Genomic DNA, 15,991 nt, shown 5'->3' with positions numbered 1-15,991 from the left:
GCAGCACATGAATTGTTGTCAAAAAATTACTTATGTACCTCTAAATGATAAAAAGGAAAGAAAATCAATATGGATTTAGGTTATATTCATTTCTTTAATGCTTTGGCACATTGGTTAAAACACTTTGCTAATTTTAAAGTTTTTTCGTTACATGAATTCTAATTGATTTAAAAATGCATCAATAATTTTCAGATATTTAAATACACGTTCATAAACTGCATAAGCACTTAACTTGGTGTACAAAATATATATCATATACTAAATAAATGTATATTCATAAGATCACCATATTTAACAGAAACATACATTGAAAGACAAAAATTTGGCTTTTCCGACATACAGCTTGCTGTACAAGTCAGGATTTACAAGCATAAAATGATTTCCCTTCTTGAGATAATTATACCAAGATACATACTGAAAGTCCTCTGTAACAATATTGTGCAAAAAATGAGTCCTTTTTCCCTCTTCCTTTGTTTTTTTAACAGTATTACTTACAGATCACTTAAAAATTAAAGAGTTGTTTCCCTTTAGACACCTCTCATAAGATGTATAAAAATACAAATCTTTCTTTGTGTTATATTACTAATGATAGTAATGTTGATAGTACATGTATATAAAGGTCTGACAACACATTCCTTGAATATCTGTTTTGTAAACCTTTATAACATAGAAAAATATTTATAATTATCAATATATCTTGTGATTTTTAAACTTTAAATTTTCTTTAAAATAACACCACAGGTTGTGATATTGTCAATTCAAGAGTTTTCTTGTTAAAGTAGCAATACTTCCATGACAAATTATTAGGAGAAATTTTATATGTGTATATTATTGAGGAAATTGTCATCTGACATCAATATACATGTATCTTATATGATTATAATTATAGATACACTGCACTGGTATTCACTCCAAATAAAATTTGAAAAATTGACATATGTTATACATTGTATAGTAATTGACAAATTAGTTATTTACCAGAGGAACATCAAAATTTGTTAGCCAACAAGCAACTTGAAACATTTTGGTCAAAAGAGACTTAAGTATAAGTGGCATAACACCAACAAAAAATATGAAATTTTTAAACTCTGCCTATGCTTCTCTCAACATGAATTTTCAAAGAAGCAATTTCTTGGGTTTCAAAAACTTCATCAGTAGAGAACTGTGGTGCACTTCCTCTAATGGTGGAATATTTAACTTACATTTCTTTTTATTCAACACATCCCTAATGGTAAAATCTTTATCATTCTCCTCTAACAACTCAATTAAACCTGATGATATTGTAAGTTCTCTATCAGATGTTTTTCCAGGCCAGCCATCAGATACAAATGTTATGACACCAGATGGACTACTACCTATTAAAACATTTTGCAGTGGTATGATGCTTGTAATTTGAAAAAGTTAAGCTTTGGTTGTCAAGACTGGATGGTTTCTGTATAAAAATTACTGTACAATCAATGGTAACTCGAACAGAAGGATATTTGGTTTTAAATGAAGATGGCGTGGTTCTTTGAATAATGTCTTGAGATGGAAAAGGATTTAAACATTTTAATTCTTGCCAAAGTAGACAGATCCAGGTGGAAAAATATTTCGAAAAGTTAACCTCTGAAATTTGAAAGCATTCAACAATGTCACTGGTCAAGAGTCCAACCCTAAGTCTAATGAGAACTGCAAACAGCTGATCAATCAAATCCAATGAGCCTGCTGAAGCTTGCTTGCGGTCGGAAGACTTATCTGTGCTTGGTCCTGACCAATACTTCATTTTCTCTGCCTTTGGCCGTAGAAAACTAAAAGTGAGTTAAAATCCAAATGTCAGTACATGTACATACACTTTCATTCAAACATGGGAAAAAATTAGAAATTTGATATTGAAATCATTGTGGAAGCACTATTAAGTAATAAGCATACTTGAAAAGCCACATGGACACAGCAAATGAGGGAAGTCCAGTACAAAAGCGGGTCTTGTTGTCATCATCCACAATTTTCTGGAAACTCCATTTATGCCTGTTCATCTCTTTCTGGAGCTCTTTCACCTGTTGCTTCAAATATTCATTTTCTGTTAATAAGGGGTCTGTTTCACACTGCATACCTAAGAAAAAAACTGAATACAGATTTTTTTTTTTATTGTTTCTGGAAGAAACCAGCCTGCATTGAACATTATAAATAATGCTTGTAAAAGAAAATTTAAATAAATAACAGTAATTTGAATATTAATTAGTACACATATAAATAATTCAATGTTTTTCATATATTCTAACACTCGTTTTAAATATTTATACATTTGATGTTTATTAATTTGTGCATGTGTTTCCATTTAAAAAAAATAAGGTTTATCACAACTAATTAAAAAATATAAAAGTATACTCATAAGAAGAGTACATATTCTGAAAAAAATATTAATTGTATACTTCAAACTAAGCTCTGAATGAATAAATAAATGTTTATTCGGTTTATACATAAGTACATACATATAATACCAAGGATAACCCATGAAAGCTCGAAAGCTTATTTCCAATGGGGTCTGTTGGCGCGAGGGGATCATTTCAGTGGGAGGAAACCGGAGTACCCGGAGAAAACTCTCCGTGTCTGAGCGGGTGACCACCTTACCCCCTCACATACGACCACTGCAGACCACGAGGATCTAACGCAGCAGTGAGAAGCGAGTACACTAACTACTGCACTCCTGTACACCCTATACTGCTGTACCTTTTTCTTCCAATACCTTGATGTTAACATCATCAGTAGGTAAGTCCATGCATGGCCTTTCTTGAATGGGTGGATCATCTTCACTTATTGATTCTGTATGACAGTAGATGTGTGAAAACAGACTAAACCTGTGATGTTGCTGTAGAGTGTGCGTTTCTCTTTCCTCTTGCTCATTCAACTCCTGTTTTTAAAGAAAGATTCATATGTATGTGATTGTTGTAAGAATAAAGGTTTATTAATGGGATAAAAAAATTCTAATGCTGCTATACATATATGTGAATTTCTGTGTAGATGTTGAAAAAGGTGAAGATAACTAACAGTGATTGATCTAAAACAAATCTACAAACAATACAAATCTGTGAAAAGGGCATCAAGCACGGACCTTTAGAAATTCCGTATTTAATACCGACATGTGCTTGTTCTCATTTATAAGCTACATATATATTATAGTTAGTCTAAGAATGTGTAAGATGCACTCACAATTACTTTTTTTTTTTTTTATACATGCACTCGTTAGTATTTACATGTATAAATAATAGAGTTTACAAAGCACGTTAGGTAACAAATTTGATCGATGAATAGTTTTCGATTAAAGAGGGCAACAGAGAATTTTGGACAGAACTCATTTATCCTAACAGGGATATGACTGAATTGCTCAGAAATCAGAGGAAAACTGGTCATGAAAAAGGGAGGAAAACACCCCACTCTACCTGGAAAAATATCATTTTCTGCCACTTTAGATCAAATCCAGAGTGTTTCATTTTTTTCGAAAATTGAGCAAATCAGGATTTCCTCTGAAAAAAGGAAAAATCACACCCCTGCCTAATGAGCCCTTTCGTCTCTAGATTATGTATGTCCTATTGGAATAGTATGTAAATATATTTATAAAATCACCTGAAGTAAATTTCTTTTGCTGTGTCTGTCATTGCGGGCAGTCTTTGACTCCAAATGTGGCTTAACTTTGTAGTCGAATAATGTTGGGCGATAGTTTTTGTCTGCAGAGTCGTCACTATGCCATGACCCCACGAAATGTTCAGAACACACTCTGGTGTACTCATTAGGAGTCCAATCATCCCTATTTATGGCTCTAACCCAAGCTGATCTCTTCTTCCTCTCCTTAGGGAAACGAAAAAAAAAACTCACACCTTTCTCTTTCGATTTACTTCCTTGTCTCTTTGAACATTTAAATACCACGCACTGTATAATTATATTTACGTTGGTAATGTAAACTTTGAAATGCTGTCCGGAAGCGTTTATACGCATGTGCTGAAAACAGGACCGCAGTTAACGTGAAAAGGTTTATATGATGAATGTTCACCCAAATCGATTATCATGCAATAAAATAATAGAGCTGAATTACAATATAGGCCTATACATTTTCTAATGTTTATTAACAAATGTAGTTTTTAAATGTAATAAATGTTATTTCTATAAAACATATGGGTCACTTCAGTCTTGTTCGCTGTGCTGCAATATTATTCATGCATTAAAATAAAATTGATGTTCGATGACTGAAACTTGCGGGAGTTCCCCCCCCCTTCCCCCAAAATATTTTAATTAAGCTTTTTTTTTCAGACATTAAGCTTTTTTTATCTTGTCCCAAATATCTAAGACCAAAACCTGGCATCCTAAAATGAAATTATCACTTTGGATTTTGATAAAGTTTCTCTCTGTTTATGTCTCCGAATCTGGCTGTCTTTCTTTCCCATCCTCATGATGGATACTTGAAAATCTTTCTCTCTGTCATATATCATATTTTAAAAATGAAATACTTGGATTATTGATTCTCAGCTCACCGCTTATATGATATTAGCACATTTTACCAACCATATTGGGAGTATGATCAATGAATTTAAATCAAAAAAAATACGATATTACGTGCCTGTATATAGATCTATGTACTCATCAAGTATACACATATTTATAATATTTCAAGTAGATTTATAACTCTTGATTCTCTCGATAATTTCCAGTAATGATGCATAATTATACAGATGCTAATATTTCTATTATTTATTTTTTTTACATAGTTGTAAGGCCTAAACATTGCTAAAACTGTAATTCGTGAACCCAAGAGAAGACTTGAACATTCTATCAAATATGACAGTTACTTGTGATTGGTAATCATGACGTCTTTCTTTAAAAGTATGCAAAAATGACGTCACATTTTTCTCTATGACATTTTAAAACTGTTTTGCTTGGAACAGCTCATTTGAAATCTATTTATACAAAGATTTTTGGCCCGTACTGTACGTTGTCAATGTAAACAAGGTTCAATACTATTTTTAGATGATATGTATTAAACTGTTGGATTAACCTTTTTACCTTTATATTGGCAGTATTATTGCATATATATGATTTTATAAGCGACAGTAACATTTCATTTGTACACATTTATAGAAATTAAGACAAAATTTGGTGTACAACTGTGCATCATAGCCGGCCTAGTAGGCTTAAGTACTGCATTTTGTATTCGGTCCGGTTGCTGTTTGCATTTCAATGACCCGAACTGGATTTCTTCATAAACTGATATTTTTTTAGATTGTAATTATTAATACATTATATCATTGTGATCGCTAAAATAATAACAAGTACATTAAGTTGTGATTAATTTTCTTATATCACTGTATATACGCGCTACATGGCGATCCGCCTGTGCACAAACGTCAAAATCAGACGCCTGATTAGATATAAAAATAAAAAATAAAAAGAAATTGGCCACAGGCAACGGCCAGAACGAAACTTGCACAATTACTTCTTTTGAAGATAATCTATCTTTAGTTTACTGCTTTTTGTGGCCGATGCATGTGGCCACATGGAAAAGTGAAGAAAATCGTTTATTTTCCGGATTCCGGATAGGTTTGAATAGTACTCAACATTACTAGAGACCTAGATCCGCCGATATGTTTGTATATATAAATACTAGGGATCATCAACTTCATATGTACATCAATGATTTGTATTGATAATTGTTCTTCATTTTTGAAGTATTTTACAGGGCCTAGTTATGATAACAAACGTACCTAGCTCTTTTGCAGCCCTTCACCGGCAGTGGTGACGTCTCTATATGAGTCAACTATTCTCGAGGGGGACGTTAAACATTATTCAATCAATATTTTGTATGTACGTGAAAACACTTTATCCAAGTATACCTAGGAAAAAAGCTCGCGATATCATTAAAATAGCATTACAAGAGCGTCATGAAAAAGAAATAGACACGAAAAGTATATTAAAAATGTTGGATGCTGTTCTTGACTATAATAATTTTACTTTCAATAGCAAACACAAGCCTACATATGCAGAATGAAGGGACCACTAATGGATCAAAACTTGGGCGAAACTACGCTTGTGTTTACAGGGGGGGGGGGGTGGATGGGTGGGAACGAATTCTTAAAAAAAAATACCATTATTTTATGTACGATGACATTGTTGGTATCTGGACAGGTACAGGAGAAGAACTTAAACAATGCCATAAAACCGCGAATGAAATACATGCAAACTTTCAGCTTGACTTTCGTCTATCAAACACCAAAATCGATTTCCTTGATCGATGTAACAATCTCAATAACAGACGGAACCCTTTGTACTGACTTATACTGCAAACCCACCAATAAACATATGTACCTTAAAGCAATACAAGCTGTAACTGACGGTATTTTTTCAACTATCCAATTATTCACCAAAATAACACCTACCGATATAATTAATATAATCCCCAAGATCTGAAGAAAAATTCTGCAAAATAAACAAGGGAATATGGTTTGAGAGCACACCTGCAATGAGCGTTTCGTAATAAACCGCCATTGTGTCGTATACACGGACATGGGAACGATGATTGCCGAACATAATCGGGTTGCTGAGACCGAGACCATATACAAAGACGGAAACTGACGCAAGTAATTACACGTGTCGTTTGTTTAAAATATTACGTTGTTTCATGAATGACTAGAAATACTCTGTAAGTGAAAAAAAAAGGTAATAATTACGCAAATGTGCCACTCAAATGAAATTTTGATTATGATTTTTTTATAAAATTGGCATGTTAATCTGTTTACAAATCTAACGCGTGCTCAGTGCCTCTCTTTCGCTTTTTCCAAACTGGTGACCTCCAAGGTCAATGCACATCGGAGGTTACGAGCAGGAATTACTGACAGTATGACAATGATTCATGAATTAACAATTTTTGCTAATTTGACGGGTTTATTGCTTCAGATTCACTCTGATTCTATTAAGTTATATATATTCAATCACATATATGTTGACTATTTGTTTATGGCGTGTAAAACGTTGCACTATTATATTAATATTGGTATTCATATTCGAAAACTTGTAATTTATATTCTAAAGCATATCATTCATATTCGAAAAGTTGTTATTCATATTCGATAATTTTAAACTCGCTGTAAATTAGCTAGACATGCAGGGCTGACTGCTTGTAAGAGTTGTTAACCTGCCAAAGACCTATTAGCTCTGAGAAAATAACTGCATTTTTAAATATTACTTTTACATGTATTACTACATGTAGGCTATCTATCTTCTAATAAAGTACGATGGACCTAATTCGTTTCTAGTACCGTACATTATATTTCAATTATTGAAATTTTGATATACGATAGAATATGCAGTAAATTGTACTAAATTGACGATGTCCGTCCATTTTGTTACATGTGCAATAATGAAAAATTTAGCGAAAATTTTATCACATCCGATCGGGCGTCTATACCAAGAAATTCATTCGCCCGCGGTAAAATTTATGCGTCTCGAGCGATCGGGCGCACGGCTATTTCAAAGACTGCAACGGGCTCAAAACTCTAAATGTAAAAAGAACAAGAGAGCGAAGTTTGTTGAAAATTCGAAAAAGGGGCTGACGTTTCAAGTGAATCTGCAATACAAGTTAAAAACAAAAGATTGCTACACGTAACCATGTCCCCTACCGCCGCAAAAAAGTTGAGACACAAAAGTCCCATAACTCCTGTAAAATTTGTCGAATCAAAATGACGGCGCAATATGATCAACTACACATGGTGACTAACAATCCTACAAAATATGAACAAAATCCGTTGAGAGGTTTCTGAGGGGTACCTGTAAAGTGTGAAACGAAATCGAAACGAAATTTACCGAAACGAACCCCACCGAAGCAAAACGAAACCCACCGAAACGAAACGAAACAGATTGTACATTATGTATAACCGAACTCTTCTAATTATAATAATTAAAAATGGTATCTTAGGATCTTGTGAAAGTTACCACATATAGATAAAATTCGCCTCCCCTTTTATGTAGGCTTTCGGCTTGACTGATACAAAGTTTTAAAAGTGGAAAGGGGGGGGGGGGTGAGTAAGCACAAAGTACATATCCGAGGTTAAGGTAGCTCCATCCTCATGTGACTTATCAATATCAATGGTTAAAAGTGGAAAAACTTTATTACTTTCCACTCAGTATAGTTTAATTCAATTAATAACCAAAGAAAATATATATGTTGCCACCTTTTTAAAGATGTCAGACATACAAAAACAGAGTATCCATCAACATCAGAAAATCACACGTTTTCGTTAAACAGAATAATAAAAATAGATAAAAACTTGTTGAAATGACAAATTAAATATCAACAGTTTTAAAACACTGCTAATTCATAAATATGTATAGATTAATTGTGGATGTTAGGGAAACCAATGTATAATAGACATCCAGTAGAGGAAATTCCAGCATAGGAGTTATTGCCCTTGACAACATTTTTTAAATCATAAATAATTGATTATCTATGGAAAATATAAACTTTTTCAGTATTAATTGTTTACCAGATATTTTATTATATCCAGTGAATAACATTCCTTAAAAAGATATATTTCTATCATGTGCAAAGTTTAATTTATTAAAATTTTTGCAAAAACCTATGACATCACATGAGGATCGATCAACCTTAAAGGACACATCTCGTGTTTTCAAAGTATACAGAATTATATGCATTTTGTCTTCCTTATGCTTATAAAAATTAATTGTAATAGTTCGTTCGCTGAAGTATTGCGATAATTAGCCACAATACGGACTTAAATCTAAGCCCCGATTTCAAAATACCTGGTTAATAAGATAGGTAGTCACGTGGTACAGTGACGTCATATGCGACCTTCGTCGATCAACTTGTTGTAAAAGTAGTGTTAGATATTTTTAAAAACTCGGGTTTTAGGGACCTAATTTATTTACCATGGATAACAGTTATTTCGATGTTGACAACTTTCCCGAGTCTTATATCTTTTAGCCACCAGTGCATACAAATAGCGACCCAAATGTAGCGAGAAAAGCGAGTATGAAATCTGCATAAATTTGCGAGTAAATAATGTTTACATGGGATCACTGTCTAAACACAATTTGGTAATGCCATTTCTGTAAACAACTGTAATTAGCGTTGTTGCTTTTCTAAAATAAACAGTGCAATTATTATTAAATTTATTTTTGGAGAAGTTAGATAGGCCTAAATTATGATACGATTATGTATCATTGACAACTAGGCCTGCTGCCACGGGTGCATTTCGAGAAGAAAAAAATAATAATAATAATAATAATCAAACTTAATTTGAAAATCACAATACTTTTAAATTATTTTATTAAAGCAATTTTATTAGGCCTAATCATTATTTTTTGTTATCAACACGTTGTTACTTAGGAAGTGGGAGCGCGGCGTGCTGTTGTTGTAAACACGTACGCGTTCCTTAAAAAAAAAATGAAAGCATTATAATTCAATTCAAAGTCGGGAAATATTATATTTTATTATTTATAATTGAAAGTTCAATTATCTTTTATCTTTAAATTTCTCTTTTTTAAAACTACCAATTGGTAGACACTGCAAGCAAAGTTCTGCCTGTATGTTGTTACAAGGTGAAGGTCAGTTGGTGCGAGTGTGTATTCGCGAGCAGAACGGAAAGTATATGCCGTAGGCCTATATGTAACAGTGCGTAGCTTCGATAGAACCATTTTCTCGCAGTTTATCTACATCTTTGACCAAGTGCTTGTTTGAAAAAGTACAGGGACAAATTCTACTGGGGGTTTTTATAGCAAAGTCGTTGTGCCGACAAAATATATTCACGTCTTGTCCCTCATACCTTCCTTCGAAAATTGAAAAAAAAACACAGTCCAAATCCTCTCTACTGACAGCAAGTACACCCTTAAACGGCACAAAACACCCTAATGCAGTGTTATTTACAAGCTGTTAATGTGATAATTGTTTGTTTGTCAATTAAATCTAATCTGTTTATAAAATGGCTTTCAACTGTTTTCAAATCTTCTCGCTCGAGGTCGCATATGACGTCACAGATAATGGCGCGTAAAATATCGAAGAAAATATGCATATCGCAAGATTTGAATTTCATCGCTTTCAAACTCGAAAACTACGCAAACTGTTTCATTTAAAATACATGTAAAGTAGCTTTAGGCATGAAATGAATTAATTTTGCTGAAAAAATTAAAAAGTTTAAAAACATGCGATGTGTCCTTTAATTAAAGGGAAAGGCAACCCTAACCATATAGTTGCTTTTATGAATAAAGTACCACTTACTGATATCGTAATTGACAGTCTTTAACTACAAAAATCCTTGCTTAACAATTAAATCAATATCAATCTATCATGTATTTTAAATTACCCTCCGCTAAGAGAGTGGTCATTGGAGTTTAATTTATGACGTCACACCGTCTATTCCGGTTTATTTCATCAGCAGCACTGTAAACATGACAAGTCACGAACAGTTAAGTTTGGAGCTGTATAGATTTGAGCTCGTTCTTTCGCAAGAAGAAATTGAGAAAAAAAGACGTTCAGTCAAGTCGCAGACCAGGCAGACGGTACACGTTCTTCATACAAATGTCTCGAACCTCAACTAGTCATTACGCAAATGATGGATCCACAGTTTACGTAGTCTTTTCTTTTCAAATGACTTGGTTGAGTCGGGAATTTCGAAAAATAACCATTTTTCACATCTCCTCTTCGCATTTAAGTGTAATTAACTGCTTGCCAGTAAGACATCAACCTATTTATTCGTAAGATCTACCACATGCAAATATTTGATGATCTCGCAGGTGTTTGGGTTCACCCCCCCCCCCCCCTCCAAATAAGCTACATGAGTTGATTTAATTAATTTTCTGTTGAAAATATTACTAATGCATGTCAATAACGTTAGGCATATCCATAAATTCCAAAATAATTCCAAATAAGCCCTTTAAAAAAAAAAAAATACCCTAAGCCACTAGTTATTATAAGTTCTGTTATAATAAGCAGTGAGTTTTTTTTTTTAAAAGGACTTATTTTGGACTTTATGGGTATGCAAGACGTTGTTGACATGCATTAGAAATATTTTCAAGAAAAAAATAATTAAATCAACTCATGTAGCTTATTCGGAGGGGGGAGGGGGTTGAACACAAGCACCTAAGGATGATCTTAAAATCTCATCAAAATCGGTACAGACGGTGTGACGTCAAAATTATTGATTTTTGTGGTCTTGGATACAAAAGAGTTATATATCATGGCAGCCTCTTAGTCTATAGATCGCGGGAATTTCAATTTTTGACGTTTTCAAATTAGTACTGAAGCATATCTAGACCATATATCAACGTTTCGTTTCGGTAGATTTCGTTTCGTTTCGGTAGTTTTCGTTTCGTTTCGGTAGATTTCGTTTCGTTTCGCACTTTACTCCACAAAGTGAAGTGGGACGGTCGGACGGACGCACCGACACATGAACACCGGTATTTTTATGTCCCCTTTCGTGTTGCGGTGGGGGACGATAATTATAGATTTAAAACCGCGTTCTGTTTTCGAGGGGCTTTTTGGCTTGGGAAAGTGAGCATTTCTATGTGTTTGTAAGGGTGTGTGTTGATGCATCTAAAGTAAAGAATAGCGTTGTTCAATGACGTCGCGGATATTTGTAATGTTATTTGTTAAAAACTGCTGCTTTCATGGGGTTTTTTTTAAAATCAAACTTTGACATTTTTTCTTTAAAAAACAAACTCGATTACCCCATAATTTTTTTTTCAAATATTTTTCAAATTGTTTTTGTTTCGCTTTGATATTATTATTATCAAGATGAACAGCACCTGCCTATTTTAAGTTGAATTATGCAATGGATAAAGTCAATCACCATTATTTTCTATATAATTCAATGGAAAACAGTGTCGCTACTGTTAAAACAATGGTATGTTGAAGACGTAATTACTAAAAAAAAATAATTAAAAAAACAAAAAATGTTGAATGGAAAACAATCTTCACAGAGTAGCATATAATACATTGTCAAGATACATCGGTAAAATTTTCAGTTGGGGTTTTCGAGTGAGAAAAAAGTCTGTCAACCCGCGACCTACGTTAACAATGGTACATTGTATTTCGTTTTTGAAAGCAAAAATGATATAAATAACATCCCCCTCTCTTATTCATGTAAATGATCCAACAATTACGGAATAAATGCTATATTATACTTTTATATTCAAATGATAAAGTAAAATATTGGAAAAACGAAGTAAGCGAATCAAATAACATGAGTATATACCGACACAAACTCACTGATTGTGTATAATTCATGCAGCGGTAAGCATTGTCATGAATTTTATATCACTGTAAAAAAAAAATAGCCTGATTAAGGATGTATGCTACACCAGAGAAAATTGATGTAGATGAAAAGTGGAGGATATGTACAACAATATTTTGAAGTAGAAAATTTTCAAATTTACTTTATTTTGTCAAAAAATACAGTTTTAGTAGTAGGTAATCTGAAGAAGAAAAAAAGAAAAAGAAAAAAACCCTGCTTGACTCGAACCTGCGACCTACAGATCAACAGTCGGTCTTAGCTTACTGAGCTACTCGGTTATCTATCTATATGGAAAAGGAAAAGTCAAATATTGCTGATATTGATTTTTTTCATCCATGTTTTTAAAGGAAGTCAGCCATTATGACGATGTAGAGTACTACCTTAAAAAAAATCAAATTTATGAATAATCAGCCCGTATGTTAATTGCTACTAATTTCATATTTTACGTATGTTATTGATTTATTTTAATCATCATATTTATTCCGTTTTTAAAAGTAAAAATCATAAAGTATATAACCTTTGTCACTCATATAAATGATAAACTGATAAACTAACATTTACGGAATAAATGCTATACTTTGATACAAATGATAACGCAACATGTACGGAATAAATGAGAGAGAGAGAGAGAGAGAGAGAGAGAGAGAGAGAGAGAGAGGGATTCCGTAAATGTTACTACATGTAGAATCTATATAGATCTATATAATTTTGATTTGTAAAAAAAAAAAAATGAATGAAATAAATTAAATTTGTAAAGCAGTCAGACCGCATAGTAATTACTAATATTAATAACTTATATTCGCACGTGTTCATTATTCCTGTATTTTAATAATGCTATTTATTCCGTTGACGTTGTAACCTTTATGGAATAAATGCTATAAAAGTAGTAATTCTTTGTGTGTACCACCAATCAGCGGAGAACCAGTTTACGTAAGGCTGGCTCATTTCTAGTCATGACGAGATGCGTGAAAAGTGTGCAGTCTGGTTTTAAAAGTTTTTTTATATGTATTCAGTGAATTGTTTAAGTTGACAACCATGAATATGTACTCCGCCCTCTCATGAATAGGAATGACAGTAAATGTTTTATTTCGATATATACAGTACTGTACAGGTTCGCTTAGATCAATTTTCCTTGTATTTAAACACCCCCCTCCAATACACCAAGCCCCTTTTATTTCTGTTTCGTCCCCAAAAGAAACCCTTTTCTGGGGGAAACGTCCCCTCCCATCAAAGTTTAGAATGTTGCCTCTGTATATATACCGATTGAAGTACCATATTTCGATCTCCTTATCGATAAGCAGATCGCACAGTGCAGTGATCATACATGTACATACTGAATGTAGATCAGTTCCATTGAAACTCGATATGAATATGGTATAAGCACAATAAATATGCTATAATTTCTTAGATATTTTTTTTTTACAATTAATCTGCAATATTCATGAATGAAACAAACATACCCATTCTATCTGACTGTCATTGCTTCGACTGTGACGTCATTGATAACTTATATGACGTAAAACGTACGAGAAATATTTCTAAGGCAAGGAAGAGAATTCCGGAAAACCTCGGGAACCAGGGTAGAAATCTCTCTCTCTCTCTCTCTCTCTCTCTCTCTCACTCTCTCTCTCTCTCTCTCTCTCTCTCTCTCTCTCTCTCTCTCTGAAAGAGGGGGAATTGTTTTAATAAGCCCCCCCCCCCACCCACCCCCACCCCTATCAACACTTCGCCGCGAGTTACGTCCCTTTGCGGGGTCAGCCAAGGGTCAATCGGTGAAAAACCAACTTTTCCTTCTTTACCTTACCAAATGTAAGATGTTATTACTTTGAATTTTAGCCAATTACCAAGTTTTCATACAAATGAATGGGTTGCCCCAATCTGGGGCATATTGTAGTTGACTGCAATTGATGGGAAAATAACAGATGTCAAAGCTACAGATAGGAAAATTACAAAGGCCAACGTAGGGAAATACGATTTTTATCCGGGAGATGGCGGACAAGGGCCGTAACTTTCGCGAAGTGTATACAAATGCATAGGCGGATCCAGAAATTTGTGAGGGGGAGGGGGGTAGCACTTAATTTTTTTGATAATTTTCATAATACAAAAATAAACTGATTTAAAGGTTACCCCCAATAGGCTGGGGTCGGGGGGGGGGGGGGGGGCTAGGCCATCAGAAGCTCTGCGGTAAATGGTGCAAAATCCTGCATTCTCAGCATTTCCTGGTACTTCTTTTTCACTTTTATATTGTCTGTTTCTTAAACAAAACTTTTATGTTACATATAAGTATCCACCTTTCATATCATTTGGAGTCACTACACATGTTCCAGAGCCTGGGGGGGGGGGGGGGGGGGGGGTCAGCCCTAACACCCCCATATCTCAATACTTAATCTCAATTTGTTTAGGCACGATGGAACTCACTTGTCTAATTCTGGCAATGACATTTTCGTCCAGGATCTAATACAAACGCTAATCAACAAGTTAATATAAGCCCTAACGCACTTCATCGGGGGGGGGGGGGGGGGGGGGGGGTCAGCCCTAACACACTAAGGGGGAGGGGGGTTGTGATACATGTACTAGGTTATCGAGTTAATCTAAGCCTTAACCTCTTCGGGGGGGGGGGGGTGAAATGTGTCTCGGGTCATTAAATTCCTTTTAAGCTTTAACTCTCTGCATTGGGAGGGGGGGGGGGGTGATATATACTTTTGTGAAATGTGTACTCGGGTCATGGCGAGTCCATCATATCGATGGCTGTTGGCGGACCAGGGGAGATAAAAATGAATATTTGGATCTCATCTGGCCTGTTGTTCCTCCCCCATCTGTCTGTTACGTCGGAGGGCTGTCAGTGTGCGAAGCTGGTCGCCATTCTAAGTCAGTGAATTTGTCTACGGTACAAAGTAAAATATGGATTGGAGAATCACTAGCCTCAGCACGGCTTGGTTTCTCTCTCCACCTCTTTTAAACGGAGGGGAGACTGTGTCTGGAGTCCCTTGTGTGGTACGAGGAAGTACCGGCACTATTACCCAGCAGCAATCCCCCGGAGGAACAGGGACATCAGGTAGGTCCAAAACCATTCCAAGTCCATTATGTCATACACGCATTTGGACTTCCGGCGCCTGTGTGTACCATGGGACCACCGGTTTGCCCGTTCTACATTGTTATGTCGGTATCCGGTTATCTCCCCGGTTCGGATTTGCAATGCGGCCATACCATCCACTCTCCCAATTAGACACTCAGACTGCTGTGTGTGCTTGTTATGACATTGTGTGAAATGTGACGCGTCAGATGACTTGTTGCAACTGTATTATGTAAATATGGGATTTGTTTGCTGTTATCTATAGTGAAAACCTCAATAAAATTTTGTCCACCATATACATCTTGTGTTTCTTGGGCTAATTTCGGGAAACTAGTGGTCATTTGTTCCTATTATACATACGAGGAGCAAGCCAGTTTTCTGTTAAATTAATGTAATTATGTTGTAGGTAACAAATTTCGCTGTTCACACCAGTAAATGAGAAAGTTTCCAAGTTTACTTTCGGAAGCTCGATGGTCTCTTCCCAGGTACATTGTATCTGGGTTCTCTCTTCCACCAATAAAAACTGCGCGACACCAGATAACTGAAAAATTGTTTAGTGTGGCGAAAAACAGCAACAACACACACACACACACACACACACACACAAAAGTCAAAATTTCGTTCTGTCTAAATTGCTTGTAGATTTACA

The 15,991-nt window shown here is 34.8% G+C and overlaps 1 pseudogene; it reads right to left on the bottom strand.

Moving 5' to 3' along the window:
• Positions 1-363: 363 nt before the first annotated feature.
• LOC130053531 (uncharacterized) lies at positions 364-2,755 on the bottom strand (annotated as a pseudogene).
• Positions 2,756-15,991: the final 13,236 nt, after the last annotated feature.

This window comes from Ostrea edulis, chromosome 3 (assembly GCF_947568905.1).
Source record: "Ostrea edulis chromosome 3, xbOstEdul1.1, whole genome shotgun sequence".
NCBI classification, from domain to species: Eukaryota; Metazoa; Mollusca; class Bivalvia; order Ostreida; family Ostreidae; genus Ostrea; species Ostrea edulis.
Note: the sequence above shows the minus strand (reverse complement) of the source record. Positions and strands in the feature narration are given on the sequence as shown.